Raw genomic sequence first — 11008 nt, forward strand, 5'->3', positions numbered from 1 at the left:
ATTGAGTGCTTATTAAATGTTAACCATTAATCATTTTAATGTTATTTATTTTAACTCTTGTACAGAACCTTATATCAAAATACATTGCTATATCTAACTGTCTTTTATTATATCACTTGCAAGATAGGTACAGATTGACTTCAGAACCTAGATGTGATTTCCACAAATATTCTACTTTAATACATGATTTGCAAAACATTTATTAATGTATATTTAAATATTTATAAGTAAAGATTAATAATTCTGACTTTTTAATTAAAAAATAAATAAACAATTCATGTTAAATATTCTCCCATTACAGTTGATTTTGTCAGATGGTGTGAATATATGTCATTATCTAGAACCTAGTTTTCTAGTCATGTGAAAGACTCAGTTATTTTCACTGGAGTCTAATCCTGTTGCAACTAATTTAAATATTAAAGTACTTGAATAACACAAAATACTATTGTACATCTATTCAACAGTTTAAAAATTGTTTGTTTTCTTATTGCTTCCTCAAAAGCAGTCACCCTAGACACTAAACAGAATAAAAATATATGGAAGGCATTAAATATTTTGAATTAGATGCATTAAAAAACATTAGTACTTGTAACATAAATAAAGTTGACAAATTTTCCATTTTCATGGTGATATTTATTTTATTATGTTATTTACCTCTTGTTTCCAAGATCCAGAAATTAAAATATGCCATTAACACATTCTCTTTAGAAAGATCACTTAGATATATAATCATTCGTTGCTGCCATTTTTAACCAATTATGCAGGATACAACATGCCTTAAAAGACTGCTACAGAAACAATGTAAGGAATAGGTTGGTTGAACATATGAAATCAGCTTGTTAAAATGCCAAAAGCATTTTCAATTATTTTTTTTAACTCTGCAGAAAAAATTTTTTTATGATTTTTGGAGAAACAATTACAGTTAGATATCAATTTTATAATAGCCCTACTATTAATAAATAACAATACTTAAATCATTTTTAATTTGGAAACTATTCATTTAATAAAAATATGATAATGTGATCAGTAATTATACTGTTATGTTAATGCACAAAACAAACTAAACTAAAGTTTAATGTGTATTTGAGATGATAGTAATTAAGTCAGTCAACATTGATAGAGTGATAAGTTTTCATTTTTGTTTTGTAAATGCATGTGTGATATATGAGTGTATGAATGTGAGTGTAAGAGATGTTGTCTGTACTTAACTGATAGCGGGACTGATGTATTTATTGGTGTCTGCGAAAAATGGCATATGTGATGTTATTTATTATGCTGAGTCATTTTTACAGGCCAGGAATATGTATTTTTAAATTCTGCTATGATAATGGGGACTAGTTACAGTACACTATTGTGCGAGAGTGTTAATGATGTAAACAATAGATTCCATAAGCCTGCAATGGTCACGTTTTTTAGTTTTTGATAATTGATTCTTATGTAATTTTTAGCACTGAATCTGAAAATAACCTTCATTTTTTCCATCACGTCAGGATTTATTACAAATTTCAAAATTTGTAAAAAGTTGAAAAGTTGCAAAAATGTGATACAATAAAACAAATAGAAACTTTTTTTTTAATAATAAATTGATATAATATATTCACTTTTTCGCCTTATTCTAGACCTAAACAGTTGACTGTTCTGAAGAGGAGGGCAGGGAGGTCATTGAGCCCTTAATTTCTAATGCAAAAAATTGCAACAAAATAAGCCTAATTTCTATTATAGTGTATTTTTAAATTAATTATATAAAATTTAATTAATACCGATATTTAATTATTTAATTTATTATTTTTAATGATTTAATATAATTAATTATTTTAAATTAATTATTGATTATTTATTTTGTAATTAACTTTTATGAGGTACATCATGCCTTTGGAAACCCCCTCTTCACCAACCCTTAATGACGAAGTATGTAAAGTACTTACAGTTTTATTCCATGTATCAAAATTTCTTTGGACGGCTTATAATCGCCTTATACTTCACGTATTTTTCTTCTATGTTCTCTGTGGATTTCATCTCAGTGTAATATCCAGCAGTAGTCTGCCATCATTGTAGTAGTCCATTTTCCTTGATACCTCCCTTCCATTTCTTTCATATTGTGATGAAATCTCTCACCCGTCTCTTCTCCAACAGCAACCAGATTTTCAGTAAAATAGTTCGCATGTGAATTTAGGAAGTGAACTTCAAGCTCATGGAACAGTCTAAATTTTTGTACTAATGCAGCATGTTCTCAACGATTGATTTGAAGTTTGAATCCTTCTTATTGCTCAGAAACATGGTTTTCTATGTCTTTAAAGGCTCCCTAGGCTTCTTTTCCCGCAACTTCCATTTGTTTTCAAAATTACCATCTTTGAGAAGTTTTCTAATGTCAGGATCAGTAAAGACACCCTCTTTTAATTTGGTGGTTCATAAGACTGGAAATTTGCCACAGATGTATTTAAAACATTTACCTTCTTTTGGTAAGGTTTTGAAAAACTACTTCATAAAGCCAAACTTGATATGCAAAGAGTGTTGAAGGAAAACTTTATTCAGATCTATGAGAGCTTTTCAGAGCACATTTTTGGTTGTAATGAAGCTCTTTTTGACCAATCTTTTCTTATCCAATGATTTTCTCTGTCTCTGCTACCCCATTCAAACAAAAAATGAGGAAACTTTGTGTATCCTCCTTATTGTCCTAGGAGAATTGATATTATTTTGAGATCGCCACATGTAATCCACTTATGATTGTCATATTTAATTTTATCGAGAACAAATTCCAAATTATCATAATCCTCTTTTAAATGGGCAGAATGCCCAATGGGTATTGACAGATACATTTTCTTATTGTGAAGAAGGACAACTTTAAGCTTTCTTTTGGACAATTCTATGAACAGTCTCAATCAGTATTTTTATATGGCATATTAAAGCGAGTCAAAAGTCCACGTCCATCAGTGTAGAAGACTAATTCTCCTTTCAAAAAATGTGGAAGAAAATACTTTTCTCTGTAGCTGAACTGGGAAAATGAGGTTCTAGCTGCTAGCAGGTTCTTCTCTTTAGTCTTGATCTAAGTTGGTCTAAGTTTTGTCTCGATCTCCTATTTTCACTCCGAAATACATGAAGTACACTTGTCGAACGAAACTTGTTATATTTCTTTTTTGCCTTTCCACCATTAACTCACCACAAATGTAACAAAAATAATCTGCAGATTTTTGCAGCCTCTAGAAAAGGGAAGGTCTGTTTTATAGCCTCAAAATATATTTTTCACTGACAAAAATATGATTGATTGTTGTGGGTGGAAAAAACTCAATTTACACTTACTGGTTGAAACAGCACTGATTGTAGTTGCATGGTGCATGAGTAGTGCAGATAGCTGCCAATAAACTTATTACATCTTCTTAAGTCTTGTCACAACCTGTGTCGACCCTCCCACCGTCTTGTCATCTTCTGCAACCCTCCACCCTGCTCGCTTCCTCAGACCACTTACTGTTTAGCTATAAGAATGCATTATATAAGCTAAAAAATTGAATATATTTCATTAATTTATTACACAAAAAAAAACAGTTTTATGTCTATTTTATAGTATCACATTTTTGCAATTTTTCAACTTTTTACAAATTTTGAAACTTGCGATTTGCAAAACCTTCTGACATGATGAAAAAAAATGAATGTATTTTTCAGATTCAGCATTAAAAAATACATAGGATCAATTATCAACAATTAAAAAACATTCCACAATCCAAATTTTTCACTCTTAATGAGCTGAAATAATCTAATAATGATCATTCACCAAAATATTAACAGTTTAAATAAGAATTTTGGTATTTTATTGTCATTGATAGCTGTTGGAAGATTAAAAAAAGTATTATCCTTCTATATGAGATACACTGAAGTCAGTTGATGAAGCTTCTTTACATAGGTGGATGTATATCTTTTTGTATACGTACTGATTTTTCTTATGCTACTGGGGTTAATGTATTTGTATCTGTTGTGGAGAGTCTTACTTGTGTAATAGTAGATTGTGAGTTACTGGATGCAAATGTTTTTATGTTGGTGATTTAGTTTACTTTTTACTTTCTCTGTTTTTATGGATGGAATAAGCAAAATAAGACTTTGATTTTGAAAGGTCTTGAAGACCTTTCTTGAAGATTTTAACGATTCCAACATGTGATACTTTTTTTAATAGGAGATATTAACATAAATATTAATGAAAGTATTGATAATAATGGCGAATATCTAGAAATACTTAGTATGAATGGAATACAGCTCCTTAGTTAATATTGATACCAAAATTACTGAAAATGATAAGCCATCCTGTATTGATCACATTTTTTATAAATCAATTTTAAATAAATACAATATTTCTAGTGCTTTCATTCTGACCCATTTTAATGATCACATGGCTTTTTGCATAGCTATTTCTAAGGTCAGAAGTCAAAATAATTTGGTAAATGATTTTAAAAAGGGCCATTTTTTGCCTCCAAGACAACCGTTAGATATTTCTTCAGAGGATGAGTTGAAAAGACAATTTTTTAGTGTGTGTGAAAATGCCATGCCTGACTGGGATTTGAATCCGGGACCTCCAAATGAAAGGAAAGGCCAAGATGCTACCACTCATGCCATGGAGGATGGCTTTAAGAGATCCTGGTTTATGATAAATTAAAGTCATATTTATATGAACATGACTGGAGTGAAATTCTTGATTATGATATATTGATTTTCAGTTTAATAATTTTATTAGCTATTTTATTACGGTATATTAATCAATCAAAATTTAAAAATGTTTATTTATTTTTAAGCCATGGATAACAGTTGGGCATGGATAATTATTATTATTTCTCAAAGAGACAGATTGTATAAGAAATGGCATATAAATCCTCATAGCCAAAAAATTAAGACTGAATACATCAAATTTAAGAAAAATATAGATGTGTGGATCATCTTTTGCAGATGGTAATGCTCTAGTATGAGTATATTCGTCTAAGAATCTTGATAGGTTGCAGAATCTGGAGTGCTTCAAAAACCAAATATCTAATTTTTTTTTTCATCTGTTATCAGCTTATTAGCTTCATTAATATACCATAATGTTGATTGTGCTCATACTCAATTATAATGCGACTGTTCAGTAATATCTTGGGTGAATTTTATTAAACACTTAGGGTTGATGGTACATGAAAAATAATCAAGAAATTTGCATATACCGAGTTTGAAGAGATATTTGTTTACATGCATTAAAAAATGTTATCACAAGTTTTTTCTCGTAGACATTTTATCAAATCTACTTTTACTCTAGTTTATTCAAAATTAAATTATGAATTGCATTTTTGATGATCAACCTGTATCAGTTACCTTCATTCAATTAAATTTTTTCAAAAAGCTATTGTACTGGTTATGTGTGGTGTGACTAGAAGAATTCATTCTTTCCCTTTTTTCCAGAAAATTCTGTATCTGGACATATAGAGAACCAGGTTGAGGAGGCTGCCAACAAGGCTGCTGGTAGAGCAAATGAGTGGCTAAGAAGAAAAGGTCTACGACCTAGCTCCAAACAAAACGACTATGGTGGACATAGTTGGTAGACGAAGACTCAGGCGGATGTCAATCAAGGTCAACAGCCACACTGTGGAGTATCCACGAAGAGAGAGAACTCCACGAAGTATCTGGGGGTATGGCTGGATCGGTTAGGTCAATTCACCACTCACTTACAGAAAGTAGCAGACAGATTGGGCAGGTGTTAACTGACCTAGGCAGAATACTGCACAACAAGGAGGGGCCAAGGGCTAGCAAGAGAAGGCTGCTGCTCTTGGTTGCCACATCCATACTCATGTATGCAGTACTGGTGGGATACAGGGCTCTGGAATGCAAGAGAAATGTAGGCAAACTCACATTCCCTACAATGCAGGGCAAACATCAAGGTGACCTCAGCTTACAGAACGTCAGCTGCAGCTGCTGGAGTCATTGCCAGAATCCCCCCTCAATTCATCTACGAGTTCTTGAACTCAAGAGGAAGAGCAAAGAGGTCATGAAACCAGAGGCAAGACACCAGAAGACACTGCTCTTAACTGTGTGGCAAAATGAGAGGAACGAGTCGGAAAAGGAGACAAGGAGGTTAATTCCAAACACAGAGCCATGGATCTGAAGGGGGTTTGGGGAGACTATTATCTCACACAGCTCCTGTCCAGATATGGGAAGTTTGGCTCCTACCTGTTCAAGTTCCGCAGAAGGCGGTGAGGAGGACCTCCAGAGCATGTGTTCTTCAACTCTAAAAGATGGGAGGCGACCAGGAGACTTTTTGGATTAGCCTGGCTGACGCCAGAAAACATAGTAGGACACATGCTCTGGCTCTGGACACATGTTTGTGGCAAAACAGATACAAGTAACTCTTCATTATGTGGAATAAGTTAAAGGAAGACTACAATATGAAACAGATTTCTTGAATTTACTCATACTTGTACACCTTTGATTTTTGTTTACAAAAGTGTACTCTCTGTCTAGTGGTCCTTAGGCTCTTTCCATATCATAGGAACAGTAAAAGGCATATGTCATAACTACCTGCTTAACCAGCAGTTTACACAAAATGCTAAAGTTAAACAAGAATTACAGCAAAAATGAGATGGCCAATACTTGTCATGAACTTCTTTTTTAGACAAAAAATAGAGTTCATTTTAGTTTTTAACCGAAAAAGTAATTATTTCTTTTTTGAGATCCACACACTTAGCTAAAGTTGTTAGGATAATTTATACAACTATGAGATATTTTTATATGAATTATTAATGATAAAGCAAAAAATCTCTATAAAGCAAAAAATAACAATACTCGCATATGTCTGAATAAAAAAAGTTAGAATAAAACAAAAGATCAAATTCATGATAAAATTCACACGAAAGCCAGAATGAAACTGATTCTCCAGTGTAAGTTACCACACTAAGAACAGTGACTGAAATGACTATATTATTTCTGATACCATTAATAAAGACTATTAATTAAATCATAATACTGTGATAAATTTATTTCTCTTGGAAGAATGAAACAAAGTAAACATTTAATATCAATATAATTTTATGATGTAATATCATGTTATTTATATTGATCACTCCTTCAAATTATTCCATCTTGAGCCATTTAAAATATTTTCAGAAATTCACATTTCATTATTAAAATAGACATTTTCTCACAACAAATTTACAAGTATTTAGTTTTAATAGAGAAAATAAATAGTTTTAAAAAATTTTCATTTTTTAGTGAAGATTAAAAAAAAGAAATGAAGCCCTTAAGACATATTTTAGGATCATATTTGTATTTAGCATCAAAAAATATAAAAAAATAAGCCAAGATTATTGTATAATTATAAAATTATATGTAACAAATCAGTTTAGTGAAGAGGGCAATGTGAACACATTTCACTCACTTTTCCTAATAAGCCTGACACTAGATACTTGTTATTAAAAATTGTTGCAGAGTTTCAGCAAACAACTTGTGTTTCATGTCAGATAACCTACAACTATTTGGTTGTGGCGTTTAAAACCTTAATTCAGAATTTATATTTTATATATATATTTCTAAACACTGTACACAAAAATTTGATTTATTTTACAGAAAATTATAAAATCCTGCATAAAGATTTTAAAAAAATAAATAAAAATCAGCACATTAGAACCATAGAACTGAATTTCAACCCCACAACCATAGAATATACCTTCTCTGCAATCTACAATTGATTCACCTAAAATCTTAATTCAAAATCTATAATATATTATATATATTTCTAAACACCATACACAGAAATTTGATTTATTTCACAGAAAATTAAGAAAATCCTACATGAATACGTAAAAGAAAAATCAGCACATTAGACCCACAATACTGAACTTCAGCCATTGAAATTTAGAATATATTTCTCTGCAATGTAACAATATTTTAAAGAACACCAACAATATAAATCCCATGTGGTATAATTCTGTAATAATATGACAAAATCACAGTTTTTAAAATTAACCATCTTTTTTGATAGAATATTGCTGTAAATAAAATAGTCTTAAGAAGTGGTAATAAAATTTATTGTATGAATTCTGTTTAAAAAGTATAACTTAAATCCTAAAACACAATTAAAAGAATAAATTACAATCTCTGATTATTTAGTTATGATTATTTCTATACTTAACCATTTACCTATGGATAAAATAAAATAATCATCTCATACATATACGATACCCTTTAATACCATACATAAGTTAAATAACTACTGTTTTGTTTCATTTATTTTTCAAAGTTTTTATATTTTGATTGTTCCAAAATCTGTTATCTATGTAATTTTAACTTTATTTGCAATAAATTATATTTGATTTAAACAATAAATTTTTTTTATTGCAGTTTTTTAATACTGAGAATAAAATAAATATAAAAACTAAATAAAAACTGCTGCTTAAGTGTCAGAGATTAATTATTACAAAATAATTGTTTTTTTTTTTTTTTTTTTTTTTATAAAAAGGAACTCATAAATACAAATATATGTATGTACTAAACATAAGTGTATTTAGTTATTTCACAATTCTGATTAAGAGAGATATTTGTTTTTGTAATTTAGAAATATCTCAATTCTTTCATGAAATAATTTACAAAATGAATATACATAATATACATATTGTAGTACTTTTTACATTATCTCTTTTAAATAAAACTGCTAATACTCTTCAGGTAAATAAATTACTTTTTAACTAATCTTTTAAATCATATTATATATACATACTATTTGTAAAAATTATGTTCGAGTAAAACAAAATATTCACCTTAAGCAGTAAAATATGAGGAAGATACTTTACCTTTTTAATTTCATCATTTTTTTTTAATGAAAAATGTGTTTTTGTAGGTACATTCAGCAACAGTCCCTTTCTTCTCTAGTATTAATGTTTTTCAAATTAAGTATGTTATTACGCCACATTCTGAAAATATTTGTGACATCTGTAATTCTGTGTCACTGACTCCTGTGATACTAAATAATTTATGATCATTTATAATATTTTTAAAATATTAAATATTAACAAATCACTTTCTAATTAATTGAACTTAAATTTAAGTATTATTTTATTTCTATATAACTGTGTAATGATCATAATCAACCATGTAAGTGGCTAAATCCCATTCAGATAAATAAACTTTTTCTTCTGAAAGCATGTGTTGTGCTACTGGTTCAGATATCACTTATTCTGATAAAGTGCTGGTAGATACTTCATTGAAGAGGTGTGATAATTAGTAATGAAAGACCTTTTAAAGAAAAATTCCATTAATTTGACACAGAGCTGTTTAGTATTTAATAATATTAAGTTTAAAATTATTTTAAACAGTTCAATATTTAATATAAGCTAATGACGCCACCAGAACAATTATCTTCTAATAATTTTCTCTGGTTAAATAAATTTTCCTACATTTTCTTGTTTTTTTTTTATGATTACTAATTGATAATGCAGGAATGAATACACTATAACTACATATGTTTCTTTTTTCAAGATATAATTCTTCAGATTTTTTCTTTTTTCCCTAAGTCAAAAAGGAACTTAAGTATAACAGAACTTTTACTTATTTATTAAAACAACCATTTTGTTACTAGAAAGTCTTGTTGCATCCTCAGTTCATGAATTCTGTATCAGTTATGCTATCACCTGAAGATGTTCATTCTCAAAAATACAAAACTTATTTCTCGTTGGTTCTACTCTTGAAAAATCTTCATTTAAAAAAAATACTGTGTGACTGGTTGTTTGGAACTATAAATCAAACTGTTATCAGTGATTTAATCTAAGTCACTGTCACAAATGTCAAAACTATTTTCAAGAATATCACAGAATTCCATGGCAGGTTTTTTAGTTCCAAGATAGGTTAGGATAAAAAGGGAAGCAGCCTTCTGTTTTCTTCTTCACTGAAACAAATAATTTTTTTTACATATGTATGTAAGATTTACTCGAATGTAGGTGATATTCAGCCCAACATGTAAAACATTTTATCTTTTATCTGTAAAAATGTTTATCCTAGGAACTGGACTATGAATGTCAATTATTTCATTAAAAGCAACTCACATTTCAGATGCTTTTATGTATCAGAGTCGCAAAAAAGACTGAAACAGAATGTATAAAGCAGCAAATTAATAAAAAATGCTCTTTCTTTTATAAAAAATGCATATAAACATAAGCATATAAATGCATATAAGCCTCCACTTAGCAGGAGGGAAATAGTACAGTTTAAGAAAATTAAAAAAATAAGAAAACTTTTATTATTGTTTTGCAGTGCAACATTAATATCTACTATGAACCAATTTCTACTTGTTCTTTTAAATTTTTTAAAGAAGAACTTCTACCTTCATATAGTTACATGTTTAATTACATAAATTTAACTATGGTTCCATATGGTTTTACAGTTGTAAGTAATAATTAATTTTGCTATTATACACTTTTGTACTTATAGATTATGTTATACACTAATTATTTTTTATTAGATACATTTTATTATTTTAGAAGGAATATTTTGAAAAATGTATTAAATGATGAAATGAGAAGAAAGTAAAATAAAGTCTTTTGTTAGTTAAATTTGGTTTACGTTCTATCATTTTATAATTTAACTGTTAACACATGAGTACTCTATACCATGTATTATTGGAGTTGATGTTTACAAAATATACATAAAGAAAGAATATATACACTTAGCTGTCACTTAACTTCTAATAAATACAGGTTAAGAATAAATATTGGAAAAAATTATAATAAATAAAGAGAAGAAAACAAGATTAAGGTAAATTGAAGTAGATATTTATTCTGCTCATCACAGTATATAAAGCAAGCATACATTTAAAACAACTCACCTTGTCAATCAGAACAACTTCTTGACTTCTGTCCTACCAAATCAGATAATGTTTTGGTAACCAGCCACATACATAAAAACATAAATTACTACTTAATTGAATTACTAGGTCGTATACTATACTAGTATTACTATTGGTCTAGATCATATACTAGGATTACTTCCTTAAGAAGTAGAACATGATCTGTAT

Source organism: Lycorma delicatula, chromosome 8 (genome assembly GCF_047948215.1).
Source record: "Lycorma delicatula isolate Av1 chromosome 8, ASM4794821v1, whole genome shotgun sequence".
NCBI lineage: Eukaryota > Metazoa > Arthropoda > Insecta > Hemiptera > Fulgoridae > Lycorma > Lycorma delicatula.